This window comes from Lithobates pipiens, unplaced genomic scaffold, assembly GCF_037356315.1.
Source record: "Lithobates pipiens isolate NorthernLeopardFrog02 unplaced genomic scaffold, aLitPip1_a1.2 Scaffold_30, whole genome shotgun sequence".
NCBI classification, from domain to species: domain Eukaryota; kingdom Metazoa; phylum Chordata; class Amphibia; order Anura; family Ranidae; genus Lithobates; species Lithobates pipiens.
In genome coordinates this window covers 173,645,084-173,657,840 of record NW_027507791.1, presented here as the reverse complement: position 1 = coordinate 173,657,840, position 12,757 = coordinate 173,645,084, and the positions used below count along the sequence as shown (strand labels likewise).

The 12,757-nt window shown below is 52.4% G+C and overlaps 33 non-coding genes and 23 pseudogenes across 33 annotated transcripts; all 56 read right to left on the bottom strand.

Annotated features, from left to right (window-relative positions):
- Positions 1 to 72: 72 nt before the first annotated feature.
- Positions 73 to 215, bottom strand: LOC143949141 (5S ribosomal RNA; annotated as a pseudogene).
- A 76-nt stretch (positions 216 to 291) lies between these two features.
- On the bottom strand, positions 292 to 410 carry LOC143945637 (5S ribosomal RNA). The gene has a single exon (XR_013265136.1). It is a non-coding gene; the product is annotated as a 5S ribosomal RNA (ribosomal RNA).
- A 109-nt stretch (positions 411 to 519) lies between these two features.
- LOC143950989 (5S ribosomal RNA) lies at positions 520 to 638 on the bottom strand. Its single transcript, XR_013266303.1, has one exon. It is a non-coding gene; the product is annotated as a 5S ribosomal RNA (ribosomal RNA).
- Positions 639 to 747: 109 nt separating this feature from the next.
- LOC143952963 (5S ribosomal RNA) lies at positions 748 to 866 on the bottom strand. Its single transcript, XR_013268090.1, has one exon. It is a non-coding gene; the product is annotated as a 5S ribosomal RNA (ribosomal RNA).
- Positions 867 to 975: 109 nt separating this feature from the next.
- LOC143947146 (5S ribosomal RNA) lies at positions 976 to 1,094 on the bottom strand (annotated as a pseudogene).
- Positions 1,095 to 1,203: 109 nt separating this feature from the next.
- On the bottom strand, positions 1,204 to 1,322 carry LOC143945284 (5S ribosomal RNA; annotated as a pseudogene).
- A 109-nt stretch (positions 1,323 to 1,431) lies between these two features.
- LOC143951904 (5S ribosomal RNA) lies at positions 1,432 to 1,550 on the bottom strand. Its single transcript, XR_013267132.1, has one exon. It is a non-coding gene; the product is annotated as a 5S ribosomal RNA (ribosomal RNA).
- A 109-nt stretch (positions 1,551 to 1,659) lies between these two features.
- LOC143944405 (5S ribosomal RNA) lies at positions 1,660 to 1,778 on the bottom strand (annotated as a pseudogene).
- A 109-nt stretch (positions 1,779 to 1,887) lies between these two features.
- Positions 1,888 to 2,006, bottom strand: LOC143951616 (5S ribosomal RNA). Its single transcript, XR_013266871.1, has one exon. It is a non-coding gene; the product is annotated as a 5S ribosomal RNA (ribosomal RNA).
- A 109-nt stretch (positions 2,007 to 2,115) lies between these two features.
- Positions 2,116 to 2,224, bottom strand: LOC143948017 (5S ribosomal RNA; annotated as a pseudogene).
- Positions 2,225 to 2,333: 109 nt separating this feature from the next.
- On the bottom strand, positions 2,334 to 2,452 carry LOC143947096 (5S ribosomal RNA; annotated as a pseudogene).
- Positions 2,453 to 2,561: 109 nt separating this feature from the next.
- On the bottom strand, positions 2,562 to 2,680 carry LOC143952958 (5S ribosomal RNA). Its single transcript, XR_013268085.1, has one exon. It is a non-coding gene; the product is annotated as a 5S ribosomal RNA (ribosomal RNA).
- Positions 2,681 to 2,789: 109 nt separating this feature from the next.
- Positions 2,790 to 2,908, bottom strand: LOC143944857 (5S ribosomal RNA; annotated as a pseudogene).
- A 110-nt stretch (positions 2,909 to 3,018) lies between these two features.
- On the bottom strand, positions 3,019 to 3,137 carry LOC143945744 (5S ribosomal RNA; annotated as a pseudogene).
- Positions 3,138 to 3,246: 109 nt separating this feature from the next.
- LOC143952718 (5S ribosomal RNA) lies at positions 3,247 to 3,365 on the bottom strand. Its single transcript, XR_013267868.1, has one exon. It is a non-coding gene; the product is annotated as a 5S ribosomal RNA (ribosomal RNA).
- A 109-nt stretch (positions 3,366 to 3,474) lies between these two features.
- LOC143952933 (5S ribosomal RNA) lies at positions 3,475 to 3,593 on the bottom strand. Its single transcript, XR_013268062.1, has one exon. It is a non-coding gene; the product is annotated as a 5S ribosomal RNA (ribosomal RNA).
- Positions 3,594 to 3,702: 109 nt separating this feature from the next.
- On the bottom strand, positions 3,703 to 3,821 carry LOC143950207 (5S ribosomal RNA). The gene has a single exon (XR_013265631.1). It is a non-coding gene; the product is annotated as a 5S ribosomal RNA (ribosomal RNA).
- Positions 3,822 to 3,930: 109 nt separating this feature from the next.
- Positions 3,931 to 4,049, bottom strand: LOC143944274 (5S ribosomal RNA; annotated as a pseudogene).
- A 109-nt stretch (positions 4,050 to 4,158) lies between these two features.
- Positions 4,159 to 4,277, bottom strand: LOC143945283 (5S ribosomal RNA; annotated as a pseudogene).
- Positions 4,278 to 4,386: 109 nt separating this feature from the next.
- On the bottom strand, positions 4,387 to 4,505 carry LOC143951892 (5S ribosomal RNA). The gene has a single exon (XR_013267121.1). It is a non-coding gene; the product is annotated as a 5S ribosomal RNA (ribosomal RNA).
- A 109-nt stretch (positions 4,506 to 4,614) lies between these two features.
- On the bottom strand, positions 4,615 to 4,733 carry LOC143953969 (5S ribosomal RNA). Its single transcript, XR_013269002.1, has one exon. It is a non-coding gene; the product is annotated as a 5S ribosomal RNA (ribosomal RNA).
- Positions 4,734 to 4,842: 109 nt separating this feature from the next.
- On the bottom strand, positions 4,843 to 4,961 carry LOC143951614 (5S ribosomal RNA). Its single transcript, XR_013266870.1, has one exon. It is a non-coding gene; the product is annotated as a 5S ribosomal RNA (ribosomal RNA).
- A 109-nt stretch (positions 4,962 to 5,070) lies between these two features.
- Positions 5,071 to 5,179, bottom strand: LOC143948016 (5S ribosomal RNA; annotated as a pseudogene).
- Positions 5,180 to 5,288: 109 nt separating this feature from the next.
- On the bottom strand, positions 5,289 to 5,407 carry LOC143947095 (5S ribosomal RNA; annotated as a pseudogene).
- A 109-nt stretch (positions 5,408 to 5,516) lies between these two features.
- LOC143949786 (5S ribosomal RNA) lies at positions 5,517 to 5,635 on the bottom strand. The gene has a single exon (XR_013265520.1). It is a non-coding gene; the product is annotated as a 5S ribosomal RNA (ribosomal RNA).
- A 109-nt stretch (positions 5,636 to 5,744) lies between these two features.
- Positions 5,745 to 5,863, bottom strand: LOC143944856 (5S ribosomal RNA; annotated as a pseudogene).
- Positions 5,864 to 5,972: 109 nt separating this feature from the next.
- Positions 5,973 to 6,091, bottom strand: LOC143952932 (5S ribosomal RNA). The gene has a single exon (XR_013268061.1). It is a non-coding gene; the product is annotated as a 5S ribosomal RNA (ribosomal RNA).
- A 109-nt stretch (positions 6,092 to 6,200) lies between these two features.
- LOC143950206 (5S ribosomal RNA) lies at positions 6,201 to 6,319 on the bottom strand. The gene has a single exon (XR_013265630.1). It is a non-coding gene; the product is annotated as a 5S ribosomal RNA (ribosomal RNA).
- A 110-nt stretch (positions 6,320 to 6,429) lies between these two features.
- LOC143945430 (5S ribosomal RNA) lies at positions 6,430 to 6,548 on the bottom strand (annotated as a pseudogene).
- A 109-nt stretch (positions 6,549 to 6,657) lies between these two features.
- Positions 6,658 to 6,776, bottom strand: LOC143943714 (5S ribosomal RNA; annotated as a pseudogene).
- Positions 6,777 to 6,885: 109 nt separating this feature from the next.
- On the bottom strand, positions 6,886 to 7,004 carry LOC143944992 (5S ribosomal RNA; annotated as a pseudogene).
- A 109-nt stretch (positions 7,005 to 7,113) lies between these two features.
- LOC143953387 (5S ribosomal RNA) lies at positions 7,114 to 7,232 on the bottom strand. The gene has a single exon (XR_013268474.1). It is a non-coding gene; the product is annotated as a 5S ribosomal RNA (ribosomal RNA).
- Positions 7,233 to 7,341: 109 nt separating this feature from the next.
- Positions 7,342 to 7,460, bottom strand: LOC143952850 (5S ribosomal RNA). The gene has a single exon (XR_013267987.1). It is a non-coding gene; the product is annotated as a 5S ribosomal RNA (ribosomal RNA).
- A 109-nt stretch (positions 7,461 to 7,569) lies between these two features.
- Positions 7,570 to 7,678, bottom strand: LOC143949004 (5S ribosomal RNA; annotated as a pseudogene).
- Positions 7,679 to 7,787: 109 nt separating this feature from the next.
- Positions 7,788 to 7,906, bottom strand: LOC143948583 (5S ribosomal RNA; annotated as a pseudogene).
- Positions 7,907 to 8,015: 109 nt separating this feature from the next.
- On the bottom strand, positions 8,016 to 8,134 carry LOC143952498 (5S ribosomal RNA). Its single transcript, XR_013267669.1, has one exon. It is a non-coding gene; the product is annotated as a 5S ribosomal RNA (ribosomal RNA).
- Positions 8,135 to 8,243: 109 nt separating this feature from the next.
- Positions 8,244 to 8,362, bottom strand: LOC143954543 (5S ribosomal RNA). Its single transcript, XR_013269524.1, has one exon. It is a non-coding gene; the product is annotated as a 5S ribosomal RNA (ribosomal RNA).
- Positions 8,363 to 8,471: 109 nt separating this feature from the next.
- On the bottom strand, positions 8,472 to 8,590 carry LOC143954549 (5S ribosomal RNA). Its single transcript, XR_013269530.1, has one exon. It is a non-coding gene; the product is annotated as a 5S ribosomal RNA (ribosomal RNA).
- Positions 8,591 to 8,699: 109 nt separating this feature from the next.
- On the bottom strand, positions 8,700 to 8,818 carry LOC143952694 (5S ribosomal RNA). The gene has a single exon (XR_013267846.1). It is a non-coding gene; the product is annotated as a 5S ribosomal RNA (ribosomal RNA).
- A 109-nt stretch (positions 8,819 to 8,927) lies between these two features.
- On the bottom strand, positions 8,928 to 9,046 carry LOC143947102 (5S ribosomal RNA; annotated as a pseudogene).
- Positions 9,047 to 9,155: 109 nt separating this feature from the next.
- On the bottom strand, positions 9,156 to 9,274 carry LOC143951718 (5S ribosomal RNA). Its single transcript, XR_013266963.1, has one exon. It is a non-coding gene; the product is annotated as a 5S ribosomal RNA (ribosomal RNA).
- A 109-nt stretch (positions 9,275 to 9,383) lies between these two features.
- Positions 9,384 to 9,502, bottom strand: LOC143950583 (5S ribosomal RNA). Its single transcript, XR_013265937.1, has one exon. It is a non-coding gene; the product is annotated as a 5S ribosomal RNA (ribosomal RNA).
- Positions 9,503 to 9,611: 109 nt separating this feature from the next.
- LOC143943952 (5S ribosomal RNA) lies at positions 9,612 to 9,730 on the bottom strand (annotated as a pseudogene).
- A 109-nt stretch (positions 9,731 to 9,839) lies between these two features.
- On the bottom strand, positions 9,840 to 9,958 carry LOC143952693 (5S ribosomal RNA). The gene has a single exon (XR_013267845.1). It is a non-coding gene; the product is annotated as a 5S ribosomal RNA (ribosomal RNA).
- A 109-nt stretch (positions 9,959 to 10,067) lies between these two features.
- Positions 10,068 to 10,186, bottom strand: LOC143953019 (5S ribosomal RNA). The gene has a single exon (XR_013268140.1). It is a non-coding gene; the product is annotated as a 5S ribosomal RNA (ribosomal RNA).
- Positions 10,187 to 10,295: 109 nt separating this feature from the next.
- On the bottom strand, positions 10,296 to 10,404 carry LOC143949865 (5S ribosomal RNA; annotated as a pseudogene).
- A 109-nt stretch (positions 10,405 to 10,513) lies between these two features.
- LOC143952586 (5S ribosomal RNA) lies at positions 10,514 to 10,632 on the bottom strand. The gene has a single exon (XR_013267749.1). It is a non-coding gene; the product is annotated as a 5S ribosomal RNA (ribosomal RNA).
- A 109-nt stretch (positions 10,633 to 10,741) lies between these two features.
- On the bottom strand, positions 10,742 to 10,860 carry LOC143945473 (5S ribosomal RNA; annotated as a pseudogene).
- Positions 10,861 to 10,969: 109 nt separating this feature from the next.
- Positions 10,970 to 11,088, bottom strand: LOC143945881 (5S ribosomal RNA). The gene has a single exon (XR_013265159.1). It is a non-coding gene; the product is annotated as a 5S ribosomal RNA (ribosomal RNA).
- Positions 11,089 to 11,197: 109 nt separating this feature from the next.
- LOC143952715 (5S ribosomal RNA) lies at positions 11,198 to 11,317 on the bottom strand. Its single transcript, XR_013267865.1, has one exon. It is a non-coding gene; the product is annotated as a 5S ribosomal RNA (ribosomal RNA).
- A 109-nt stretch (positions 11,318 to 11,426) lies between these two features.
- Positions 11,427 to 11,545, bottom strand: LOC143950740 (5S ribosomal RNA). The gene has a single exon (XR_013266079.1). It is a non-coding gene; the product is annotated as a 5S ribosomal RNA (ribosomal RNA).
- Positions 11,546 to 11,654: 109 nt separating this feature from the next.
- LOC143945427 (5S ribosomal RNA) lies at positions 11,655 to 11,773 on the bottom strand. Its single transcript, XR_013265117.1, has one exon. It is a non-coding gene; the product is annotated as a 5S ribosomal RNA (ribosomal RNA).
- Positions 11,774 to 11,882: 109 nt separating this feature from the next.
- LOC143954548 (5S ribosomal RNA) lies at positions 11,883 to 12,001 on the bottom strand. Its single transcript, XR_013269529.1, has one exon. It is a non-coding gene; the product is annotated as a 5S ribosomal RNA (ribosomal RNA).
- Positions 12,002 to 12,110: 109 nt separating this feature from the next.
- Positions 12,111 to 12,229, bottom strand: LOC143948635 (5S ribosomal RNA; annotated as a pseudogene).
- Positions 12,230 to 12,338: 109 nt separating this feature from the next.
- On the bottom strand, positions 12,339 to 12,457 carry LOC143951717 (5S ribosomal RNA). Its single transcript, XR_013266962.1, has one exon. It is a non-coding gene; the product is annotated as a 5S ribosomal RNA (ribosomal RNA).
- A 109-nt stretch (positions 12,458 to 12,566) lies between these two features.
- Positions 12,567 to 12,685, bottom strand: LOC143946163 (5S ribosomal RNA). The gene has a single exon (XR_013265185.1). It is a non-coding gene; the product is annotated as a 5S ribosomal RNA (ribosomal RNA).
- Positions 12,686 to 12,757: the final 72 nt, after the last annotated feature.

The window sequence follows — 12,757 nt, the reverse complement described above, 5'->3', positions numbered from 1 at the left end:
CAAGGTGGTCACCTCGGGCAATCGAGAGGAAAAATACAGCAGGTCGCCAAAGCCAGCAACATAATGGAGAACAGCCTACGGCACCTGGTATTCCCAGGCGGTCTCCCAGGCGGTCTCCCAGGCGGTCTCCCATCGAGATACTAACCTAGCCCCACCCTGCTTAGCATCCGAGATCAGACGAGATGGAGCGCATTCAGGGTGATGTGGCCGTAGGCGATCTTGCACCCTACCTCGGGCAAAACCAGAGGAAAAATACAGCAGGTCGCCAAAGCCAACAACATAATGGAAAAAAGCCTACGGCACCTGGTATTCCCAGGCGGTCTCCCATCCAGGTACTAACCAGGCCCGACCCTGCTTAGCATCCGAGATCAGACGAGATCGAGGGCATTCAGGGTGATGTGGCCGTAGGCGATCTTGCCCCTTACTTACAACTCTCTTGACAAAAGCCAAGGTGGTCACCTCGGGCAATCGAGAGGAAAAATACAGCAGGTCGCCAAAGCCAACAACATAATGGAAAAAAGCCTACGGCACCTGGTATTCCCAGGCGGTCTCCCATCCAGGTACTAACCAGGCCCGACCCTGCTTAGCATCCGAGATCAGACGCGATCGAGCGCATTCAGAGTGATGTGGCCGTAGGCGATCTTGCATCCTACTTACAACTCTCTTGACAAAAGGCAAGGTGGTCACCTCGGGCAATCGAGAGGAAAAATACAGCAGGTCGCCAAAGCCAACAACATAATGGAAAAAAGCCTACGGCACCTGGTATTCCCAGGCGGTCTCCCATCCAGGTACTAACCAGGCCCGACCCTGCTTAGCATCCGAGATCAGATGAGATCGAGCCCATTCAGGGTAATGTGGCCGTAGGCGATCTTGCACCCTACTTACAACTCTCTTGACAAAAGCCAAGGTGGTCACCTCGGGCAATCGAGAGGAAAAATACAGCAGGTCGCCAAAGCCAACAACATAAAGGAAAAAAGCCTACGGCACCTGGTATTCCCAGGCTGTCTCCCATCCAGGTACTAACCAGGCCCGACCCTGCATAGCATCCTAGATCAGACGAGATCGAGCGCATTCAGGGTGATGTGGCCGTAGGCAATCTTGCATCCTACTTACAACTCTCTTGACAAAAGCCAAGGTGGTCACCTCGGGCAATTGAGAGGAAAAATACAGCAGGTCGCCAAAGCCAACAACATAATGGAAAAAAGCCTACGGCACCTGGTATTCCCAGGCGGTCTCCTATCCAGGTACTAACCATGCCCGACCCTGCTTAGCATCCGAGACCAGACGAGATCGAGCGCATTCAGAGTGATGTGGCCGTAGGCAATTTTGCACCCTACTTACAACTCTCTTGACAAAAGCCAAGGTGGTCACCTCGGGCTATGGAGAGGAAAAATACAGCATGTCACCAAAGCCAACAACATAATGGAAAAAAGCCTACGGCACCTGGTATTCCCAGGCGGTCTCCCATCCAGGTACTAACCAGGCCCGACCCTGCTTAGCATCCGAGATCAGACGAGATCGAGCGCATTCAGGGTGATGTGGCCGTAGGCAATTTTGCACCCTACTTACAACTCTCTTGACAAAAGCCAAGGTGGTCACCTCGGGCTATCGAGAGGAAAAATACAGCATGTCACCAAAGCCAACAACATAATGGAAAAAAGCCTACGGCACCTGGTATTCCCAGGCGGTCTCCCATCCAGGTACCAACCAGGCCTGACCCTGCTTAGCATCCAAGATCAGACGAGATCGAGCGCATACAGGGTGATGTGGCCGTAGGCGATATTCAACCCTACTTACAACTCTCTTGACAAAAGCCAAGGTGGTCACCTCGGGCAATTAAGAGGAAAAATACAGCAGGTCGCCAAAGCCAACAACATAATGGAAAAAAGCCTACAGCACCTGGTATTCCCAGGCGGTCTCCCATCTAGGTACTAACCAGGCCCGACCCTGCTTAGCATCCGAGATCAGACGAGATCGAGCGCATTCAGGGTGATGTGGCCGTAGGTGATCTTGCACCCTACTTACAACTCTCTTGACAAAAGCCAAGGTGGTCACCTCAGGCAATCCAGAGGAAAAATACAGCAGGTCGCCAAAGCCAACAACATAATGGAAAAAAGCCTACAGCACCTGGTATTCCCAGGCGGTCTCCCATCCAGGTACTAACCAGGCCCGACCCTGCTTAGCATACGAGATCGAGCGCATTCAGGGTGATGTGGCCGTAGGTGATCTTGCACCCTACTTACAACTCTCTTGACAAAAGCCAAGGTGGTCACCTCGGACAAACGACAGGAAAAATACAGCAGGTCGCCAGAGCCAACAACATAATGGAAAAAAGCCTACGGCACCTGGTATTCCCAGGCGGTCTCCGATCCAGGTACTAACCAGGCCTGACCCTGCTTAGCATCCGAGACCAGACGCGATCGAGCGCATTCAGAGTGATGTGGCCGTAGGCGATCTTGCATCCTACTTACAACTCTCTTGACGAAAGCCAAGGTGGTCACCTCGGGCAATCGAGAGGAAAAATACAGAAGGTCGCCAAAGCCAACAACATAATGGAAAAAAGCCTACGGCACCTGGTATTCCCAGGCGGTCTCCCATCCAGGTACTAACCAGGCCCGACCCTGCTTAGCATCTGAGATCAGACGAGATCGAGCGCATTCAGGGTGATGTTGCCGTAGGCGATCTTGCACCCTACTTACAACTCTCTTGACAAAAGCCAAGGTGGTCACCTCGGGCTATGGAGAGGAAAAATACAGCAGGTCGCCAAAGCCAACAACATAATGGAAAAATGCCTACGGCACCTGGTATTCCCAGGCGGTCTCCCATCCAGGTACTATGCAGGCCCGACCCTGCTTAACATCCGAAATCAGAAGAGATCGAGCGCAATCAGAGTGATGTGGCCGTAGGCGAACTTGCACCCTACTTACAACTCTCTTGACAAAAGCCAAGGTGGTCACCTCGGGCAATCGAGAGGAAAAATACAGCAGGTCGCCAAAGCCAACAACATAATGGAAAAAAGCCCTACGGCACCTGGTATTCCCAGGCGGAGTCCCATCCAGCTACTAACCAGGCCCGACCCTGCTTAGCATCCGAGATCAGACGAAATCGAGCGCATTCAGGGTGATGTGGCCGTAGGCGATCTTGCACCCTACTTACAACTCTCTTGACAAAAGCCAAGGTGGTCACCTCGGGCTATAGAGAGGAAAAATACAGCAGGTCGCCAAAGCCAACAACATAATGGAAAAATGCCTACGGCACCTGGTATTCCCAGGCGGTCTCCCATCCAGGTACTACCCAGGCCCGACCCTGCTTAACATCCGAGATCAGACAAGATCGAGCGCATTCAGAGTGATGTGGCCGTAGACAAACTTGCACCCTACTTACAACTCTCTTGACAAAAGCCAAGGTGGTCACCTCGGGCAATCGAGAGGAAAAATACAGCAGGTCGCCAAAGCCAACAACATAATGGAAAAAAGCCTACGGCACCTGGTATTCCCAGGCGGTCTCCCATCCAGGTACTAACCAGGCCCGACGCTGCTTAGCGTCCGAGATCAGACGAGATCAAGCGCATTCAGGGTGATGTGGCCGTAGGCGATCTTGCACCCTACTTACAACTCTCTTGACAAAAGCCAAGGTGGTCACCTCGGGCAATCGAGAGGAAAAATACAGCAGGTCGCCAAAGCCAACAACATAATGGAAAAAAGCCTACAGCACCTGGTATTCCCAGGCGGTCTCCCATCCAGGTACTAACCAGGCACGACCCTGCTTAGCATCCGAGATCAGACGAGATCGAGCGCATTCAGGGTGATGTGGCCGTAGGCGATCTCGCACCCTACTTACAACTCTCTTGACAAAAGCCAAAGTGGTCACCTCGGGCAATCGAGAGGAAAAATACAGCAGGTCGCCAAAGCCAACAACATAATGGAAAAAAGCCTACGGCACCTGGTATTCCCAGGCGGTCTCCCATCCAGGTACTAACCAGGCCCGACCCTGCATAGCATCCTAGATCAGACGAGATCGAGCGCATTCAGGGTGATGTGGCCGTAGGCAATCTTGCATCCTACTTACAACTCTCTTGACAAAAGCCAAGGTGGTCACCTCGGGCAATTGAGAGGAAAAATACAGCAGGTCGCCAAAGCCAACAACATAATGGAAAAAAGCCTACGGCACCTGGTATTCCCAGGCGGTCTCCTATCCAGGTACTAACCATGCCCGACCCTGCTTAGCATCCGAGACCAGACGAGATCGAGCGCATTCAGAGTGATGTGGCCGTAGGCAATTTTGCACCCTACTTACAACTCTCTTGACAAAAGCCAAGGTGGTCACCTCGGGCTATCGAGAGGAAAAATACAGCATGTCACCAAAGCCAACAACATAATGGAAAAAAGCCTACGGCACCTGGTATTCCCAGGCGGTCTCCCATCCAGGTACTAACCAGGCCCGACCCTGCTTAGCATCCGAGATCAGACGAGATCGAGCGCATTCAGGGTGATGTGGCCGTAGGCAATTTTGCACCCTACTTACAACTCTCTTGACAAAAGCCAAGGTGGTCACCTCGGGCTATCGAGAGGAAAAATATAGCATGTCACCAAAGCCAACAACATAATGGAAAAAAGCCTACGGCACCTGGTATTCCCAGGCGGTCTCCCATCCAGGTACCAACCAGGCCTGACCCTGCTTAGCATCCGAGATCAGACGAGATCGAGCGCATACAGGGTGATGTGGCCGTAGGCGATATTCAATCCTACTTACAACTCTCTTGACAAAAGCCAAGGTGGTCACCTCGGGCAATTAAGAGGAAAAATACAGCAGGTCGCCAAAGCCAACAACATAATGGAAAAAAGCCTACAGCACCTGGTATTCCCAGGCGGTCTCCCATCTAGGTACTAACCAGGCCCGACCCTGCTTAGCATCCGAGATCAGACGAGATCGAGCGCATTCAGGGTGATGTGGCCGTAGGTGATCTTGCACCCTACTTACAACTCTCTTGACAAAAGCCAAGGTGGTCACCTCAGGCAATCCAGAGGAAAAATACAGCAGGTCGCCAAAGCCAACAACATAATGGAAAAAAGCCTACAGCACCTGGTATTCCCAGGCGGTCTCCCATCCAGGTACTAACCAGGCCCGACCCTGCTTAGCATACGAGATCGAGCGCATTCAGGGTGATGTGGCCGTAGGTGATCTTGCACCCTACTTACAACTCTCTTGACAAAAGCCAAGGTGGTCACCTCGGACAAACGACAGGAAAAATACAGCAGGTCGCCAGAGCCAACAACATAATGGAAAAAAGCCTACGGCACCTGGTATTCCCAGGCGGTCTCCGATCCAGGTACTAACCAGGCCTGACCCTGCTTAGCATCCGAGACCAGACGCGATCGAGCGCATTCAGAGTGATGTGGCCGTAGGCGATCTTGCATTCTACTTACAACTCTCTTGACGAAAGCCAAGGTGGTCACCTCGGGCAATCGAGAGGAAAAATACAGAAGGTCGCCAAAGCCAACAACATAATGGAAAAAAGCCTACGGCACCTGGTATTCCCAGGCGGTCTCCCATCCAGGTACTAACCAGGCCCGACCCTGCTTAGCATCCGAGATCAGACGAGATCGAGCGCATTCAGGGTGATGTTGCCGTAGGCGATCTTGCACCCTACTTACAACTCTCTTGACAAAAGCCAAGGTGGTCACCTCGGGCTATGGAGAGGAAAAATACAGCAGGTCGCCAAAGCCAACAACATAATGGAAAAATGCCTACGGCACCTGGTATTCCCAGGCGGTCTCCCATCCAGGTACTATGCAGGCCCGACCCTGCTTAACATCCGAAATCAGAAGAGATCGAGCGCAATCAGAGTGATGTGGCCGTAGGCGAACTTGCACCCTACTTACAACTCTCTTGACAAAAGCCAAGGTGGTCACCTCGGGCAATCGAGAGGAAAAATACAGCAGGTCGCCAAAGCCAACAACATAATGGAAAAAAGCCTACGGCACCTGGTATTCCCAGGCGGTCTCCCATCCAGGTACTAACCAGGCCCGACGCTGCTTAGCGTCCGAGATCAGACGAGATCAAGCGCATTCAGGGTGATGTGGCCGTAGGCGATCTTGCACCCTACTTACAACTCTCTTGACAAAAGCCAAGGTGGTCACCTCGGGCAATCGAGAGGAAAAATACAGCAGGTCGCCAAAGCCAACAACATAATGGAAAAAAGCCTACAGCACCTGGTATTCCCAGGCGGTCTCCCATCCAGGTACTAACCAGGCACGACCCTGCTTAGCATCCGAGATCAGACGAGATCGAGCGCATTCAGGGTGATGTGGCCGTAGGCGATCTCGCACCCTACTTACAACTCTCTTGACAAAAGCCAAAGTGGTCACCTCGGGCAATCGAGAGGAAAAATACAGCAGGTCGCCAAAGCCAACAACATAATGGAAAAAAGCCCTAAGGCACCTGGTATTCCCAGGCGGAGTCCCATCCAGGTACTAACCAGGCCCGACCCTGCTTAGCATCCGAGATCAGACGAGATCGAGCGCATTCAGGGTGATGTGGCCGTAGGCGATCTTGCACACTACTTACAACTCTCTTGACAAAAGCCAAGGTGGTCACCTCGGGCAATCGAGAGGAAAAATACAGCAGGTCGCCAAAGCCAACAACATAATGGAAAAAAGCCTACGGCACCTGGTATTCCCAGGCGGTCTCCCATCCAGGTTCTAACCAGGCCCGACCCTGCTTAGTATCCGAGATCAGACGAGATCGAGCACATTCAGGGTGATGTGGCCGTAAGCGATCTTGCACCCTACTTACAACTCTCTTGACAAAAGCCAAGGTGGTCACCTCGGGCAATCGAGAGGAAAAATACAGCAGGTCGCCAAAGCCAACAACATAATGGAAAAAAGCCTACGGCACCTGGTATTCCCAGGCGGTCTACCATCCAGGCACTAACCAGGCCCGACCCTGCTTAGCATCCGAGATCAGACGAAATCAAGCGCATTCAGGGTGATGTGGCCGTAGGCGATCTTGCAACCTACTTACAACTCTCTTGACAAAAGCTAAGGTGGTCTCCTCGGGAAATCCAGAGGAAAAATACAGCAGGTCGCCAAAGCCAACAACATAATGGAAAAAAGCCTAAGGCACCTGGTATTCCCAGGCGGTCTCCCATACAGGTACTAACCAGGCCCGACCCTGCTTAGCATCCGAGATCAGACGAGATCGAGCGCATTCAGGGTGATGTGGCCATAGGCGATCTTGCACCCTACTTACAACTCTCTTGACAAAAGCCAAGGTGGTCACCTCGGGCAATCGAGAGGAAAAATACAGCAGGTCGCCAAAGCCAACAACATAATGGAAAAAAGCCTACGGCACCTGGTATTCCCAGGCGGTCTCCCATCCAGGTACTAACCAGGCCCGACCCTGCTTTGCATCCGAGATCAGACGAGATCAAGCGCATTCAGGGTGATGTGGCCATAGGCGATCTTGCACCCTACTTACAACTCTCTTGACAAAAGCTAAGGTGGTCACCTCGGGCAATGCAGAGGAAAAATACAGCAGGTCGCCAAAGCCAACAACATAATGGAAAAAAGCCTACGGCACCTGGTATTTCCAGGCGGTCTCCAATCCAGGTACTAACCAGGCCCGACCCTGCTTAGCATCCGAGATCGAGCGCATTCAGGGTGATGTGGCCGTAGGCGATCTTGCGCCCTACTTACAACTCTCTTGACAAAAGCCAAGCTGGTCACCTCGGGCAATCCAGAGGAAAAATACAGCAGGTCACCAAAGCCAACAACATAATGGAAAAAAGCCTACGGCACCTGGTATTCCCAGGCGTTCTCCCATCCAGGTACTAACCAGGCCCGACCCTGCTTAGCATCCGAGATCAGACATGATGGAGCGCATGCAGGGTGATGTGGCCGTAGGGGATCTTGCACCCTACTTACAACTCTCTTGACAAAAGCCAAGGTGGTCACCTCGGGCAATCGAGAGGAAAAATACAGCAGGTCGCCAAAGCCAACAACATAATGGAAAAAAGCCTACGACACCTGGTATTCCCAGGCGGTCTCCCATCCAGGTACTAACCAGGCCCGACCCTGCTTAGCATCCGAGATCAGACGAGGTCGAGCGCATTCAGGGTGATGTGGCCGTAGGCGATCTTGCACCCTAATTACAACTCTCTTGAGAAAAGCCAAGGTGGTCACCTCGGGCAATCGAGAGGAAAAATACAGCAGGTCGCCAAAGCAAACAAGATAATGGAAAAAAGCCTACGGCACCTGGTATTCCCAGGCGGTCTCCCATCCAGGTACTAACCAGGCCCGACCCTGCTTAGCATCCGAGATCAGACGAGATCGAGCGCATCCAGGGTGATGTGGCCGTAGGCGATCTTGTACCCTAATTCCAACTCTCTTGAGAAAAGCCAAGGTGGTCACCTCGGGCAATTGAGAGGAAAAATACAGCAGGTAGCCAAAGCCAACAACATAATGGAAAAAAGCCTACGGCACCTGGTATTCCCAGGCGGTCTACCATCCATGTACTAACCAGGCCCGACTCTGCTTAACATCCGAGATCAGACGAGATCGAGCGCATTCAGGGTGATGTGGCCGTAGGCAATCTTGCACGCTACTTACAACTCTCTTGACAAAAGCCAAGGTGGTCACCTCGGGCAATCGAGAGGAAAAATACAGCAGGTCGCCAAAGCCAACAACATAATGGAAAAAAGCCTACGGCACCTGGTATTCCCAGGTGGTCTCCCATCCAGGTACTAACCAGGCCCGACCCTGCTTAGCATCCGACGTCAGACGAGATCGAGCGCATTCAGGGTGATGTGGCCGTAGGCGATCTTGCACGCTACTTACAACTCTCTTGACAAAAGCCAAGGTGGTCACCTCGGGCAATCGAGAGGAAAAATACAGCAGGTCGCCAAAGCCAACAACATAATGGAAAAAAGCCTACGGCACCTGGTATTCCCAGGCGGTCTCCCATCCAGGTACTAACCAGGCCCGACCCTGCTTAGCATCCGAGATCAGACATGATGGAGCGCATGCAGGGTGATGTGGCCGTAGGGGATCTTGCACCCTACTTACAACTCTCTTGACAAAAGCCAAGGTGGTCACCTCGGGCAATCGAGAGGAAAAATACAGCAGGTCGCCAAAGCCAACAACATAATGGAAAAAAGCCTACGACACCTGGTATTCCCAGGCGGTCTCCCATCCAGGTACTAACCAGGCCCGACCCTGCTTAGCATCCGAGATCAGATGAGGTCGAGCGCATTCAGGGTGATGTGGCCGTAGGCGATCTTGCACCCTAATTACAACTCTCTTGAGAAAAGCCAAGGTGGTCACCTCGGGCAATCGAGAGGAAAAATACAGCAGGTCGCCAAAGCCAACAAGATAATGGAAAAAAGCCTACGGCACCTGGTATTCCCAGGCGGTCTCCCATCCAGGTACTAACCAGGCCCAACCCTGCTTAGCATCCGAGATCAGACAAGATCGAGCGCATTCAGGGTGATGTGGCCGTAGGCGATCTTGCACCCTACTTACAACTCTCTTGACAAAAGCCAAGGTGGTCACCTTGGGCAATTGAGAGGAAAAATACAGCAGGTAGCCAAAGCCAACAACATAATGGAAAAAAGCCTACTGCACCTGGTATTCCCAGGCGGTCTACCATCCAGGTACTAACCAGGCCCGACTCTGCTTAACATCCGAGATCAGACGAGATCGAGCGCATTCAGGGTGATGTGGCCGTAGGCGATCTTGCATGCTACTTACAACTCTCTTGACAAAAGCCAAGGTGGTCACCTCGGGCAATAGAGAGGAAAAATACAGCAGGTCGCCAAAGCCAACAACATAATGGAAAAAAGCCTACGGCACCTGGTATTCCCAGGTGGTCTCCCATCCAGGTACTAACCAGGCCCGACCCTGCTTAGCATCCGACGTCAGACGAGATCGAGCGCATTCAGGGTGATGTGGCCGTAGGCGATCTTGCACGCTACTTACAACTCTCTTGACAAAAGCCAAGGTGGTCACCTCGGGCAATCGAGAGGAAAAATACAGCAGGTCGCCAAAGCCAACAACATAATGGAAAAAAGCCTACGGCACCTGGTATTCCCAGGGGGTCTCCCATCCAGGTACTAACCAGGCCCAACCCCGCTTAGCATCCGAAATCAGACGAGTTCGAGCGCATTCAGGGTGATGTGGCCGTAGGCGATCTTGCACCCTACTTACAACTCTCTTGACAAAAGCCAAGGTGGTCACCTTGGGCAATCGAGAGGAAAAATACAGCAGGTCGCCAAAGCCAACAACATAATGGAAAAAAGAGTATGGCACCTGGTATTCCCAGGCGGTCTCCCATCCAGGTACTAACCAGGCCCGACCCTGCTTAGCATCCGAGATCGAGCGCATTCAGGGTGATGTGGCTGTAGGCGATCTTGCACCCTACTTTCAACTCTCTTGACAAAAGCCAAGGTGGTCACCTCGGGCAATCGAGAGGAAAAATACAGCAGGTCACCAAAGCCAACAACATAATGGAAAAAAGCCTACGGCACCTGGTATTCCCAGGCGGTCTCCCATCCAGGTACTAACCAGGCCCGACCCCGCTTAGCATCCAAGATCAGACGAGATCGAGCGCATGCAGGGTGATGTGGCCGTAGGCGATCTTGTACCCTACTTACAACTCTCTTGACAAAAGCCAAGGTGGTCACCTCGGGCAATCGAGAGGAAAAATACAGCAGGTCGCCAAAGCCAACAACATAATGGAAAAAAGCCTACGGCACCTGGTACCCCCAGATGGTCTCCCATCCAGGTACTAACCAGGCCCGACCCTGCTTAGCATCCGAGATCAGACGAGATCAAGCGCATTCAGGGTGATGTGGCTGTAGGCGATCTTGCACTCTACTTACAACTCTCTTGACAAAAGCCAAGGTGGTCACCTCGGGCAATCGAGAGGAAAAATACAGCAGGTCGCCAAAGCCAACAACATAATGGAAAAAAGCCTACGGCACCTGGTATTCCCAGGCGGTCTCCCACCAAGGTACTAACCAGGCCCGACCCTGCTTAGCATCCGAGATCAGACGAGATCGAGCGCATTCAGGGTGATGTGGCCGTAGGCGATCTTGCACCCTACTTACAACTCTCTTGACAAAAGCCAAGGTGGTCACCTCGGGCAATCGAGAGGAAAAATACAGCAGGTCGCCAAAGCCAACAACATAATGGAAAAAAGCCTACGGCACCTGGTATTCCCAGGCGGTCTCCCATCCAGGTACTAACCAGGCCCGACCCTGCTTAGCATCACGAGATCAGACGAGATCGAGCGCATTCAGGGTGATGTGGCCGTAGGCGATCTTGCACCCTACTTACAACTCTCTTGACAAAAGCCAAGGTGGTCACCTCGGGCAATCGAGAGGAAAAATACAGCAGGTCGCCAAAGCCAACAACATAATGGAAAAAAGCCTACGGCACCTGGTATTCCCAGGCGGTCTCCCATCCAGGTACTAACCAGACCCGACCCTGCTTAGCATCCGAGATCAGACGAGATCGAGCGCATTCAGGGTGATGTGGCCGTAGGCAATCTTGCACCCTACTTACAACTCTCTTGACAAAAGCCAAGGTGGTCACCTCGGGCAATCGAGAGGAAAAATACAGCAGGTCGCCAAAGCCAACAACATAATGGAAAAAAGCCTACGACACCTGGTATTCCCAGGCGGTCTCCCATCCAGGTACTAACCAGGCCCAACCCTGCTTAGCATCCGAGATCAGACGAGATCGAGCGCATTCAGGGTGATGTGGCCGTAGGCGATCTTGCACCCTAATTCCAACTCTCTTGAGAAAAGCCAAGGTGGTCACCTCGGGCAATTGAGAGGAAAAATACAGCAGGTAGCCAAAGCCAACAACATAATGGAAAAAAGCCTACGGCACCTGGTATTCCCAGGCGGTCTACCATCCATGTACTAACCAGGCCCGACTCTGCTTAACATCCGAGATCAGACGAGATCGAGCGCATTCAGGGTGATGTGGCCGTAGGCGATCTTGCACGCTACTTACAACTCTCTTGACAAAAGCCAAGGTGGTCAACTCGGGCAATCGAGAGGAAAAATACAGCAGGTCGCCAAAGCCAACAACATAATGGAAAAAAGCCTACGGCACCTGGTATTCCCAGGCGGTCTACCATCCATGTACTAACCAGGCCCGACCCTGCTTAGCATCCGAGATCAGACATGATGGAGCGCATGCAGGGTGATGTGGCCGTAGGGGATCTTGCACCCTACTTACAACTCTCTTGACAAAAGCCAAGGTGGTCACCTCGGGCAATCGAGAGGAAAAATACAGCAGGTCGCCAAAGCCAACAACATAATGGAAAAAAGCCTACGACACCTGGTATTCCCAGGCGGTCTCCCATCCAGGTACTAACCAGGCCCGACCCTGCTTAGCATCCGAGATCAGATGAGGTCGAGCGCATTCAGGGTGATGTGGCCGTAGGCGATCTTGCACCCTAATTACAACTCTCTTGAGAAAAGCCAAGGTGGTCACCTCGGGCAATCGAGAGGAAAAATACAGCAGGTCGCCAAAGCAAACAAGATAATGGAAAAAAGCCTACGGCACCTGGTATTCCCAGGCGGTCTCCCATCCAGGTACTAACCAGGCCCGACCCTGCTTAGCATCCGAGATCAGACGAGATCGAGCGCATTCAGGGTGATGTGGCCATAGGCGATCTTGCACCCTACTTACAACTCTCTTGACAAAAGCCAAGGTGGTCACCTCGGGCAAACGAGAGGAAAAAT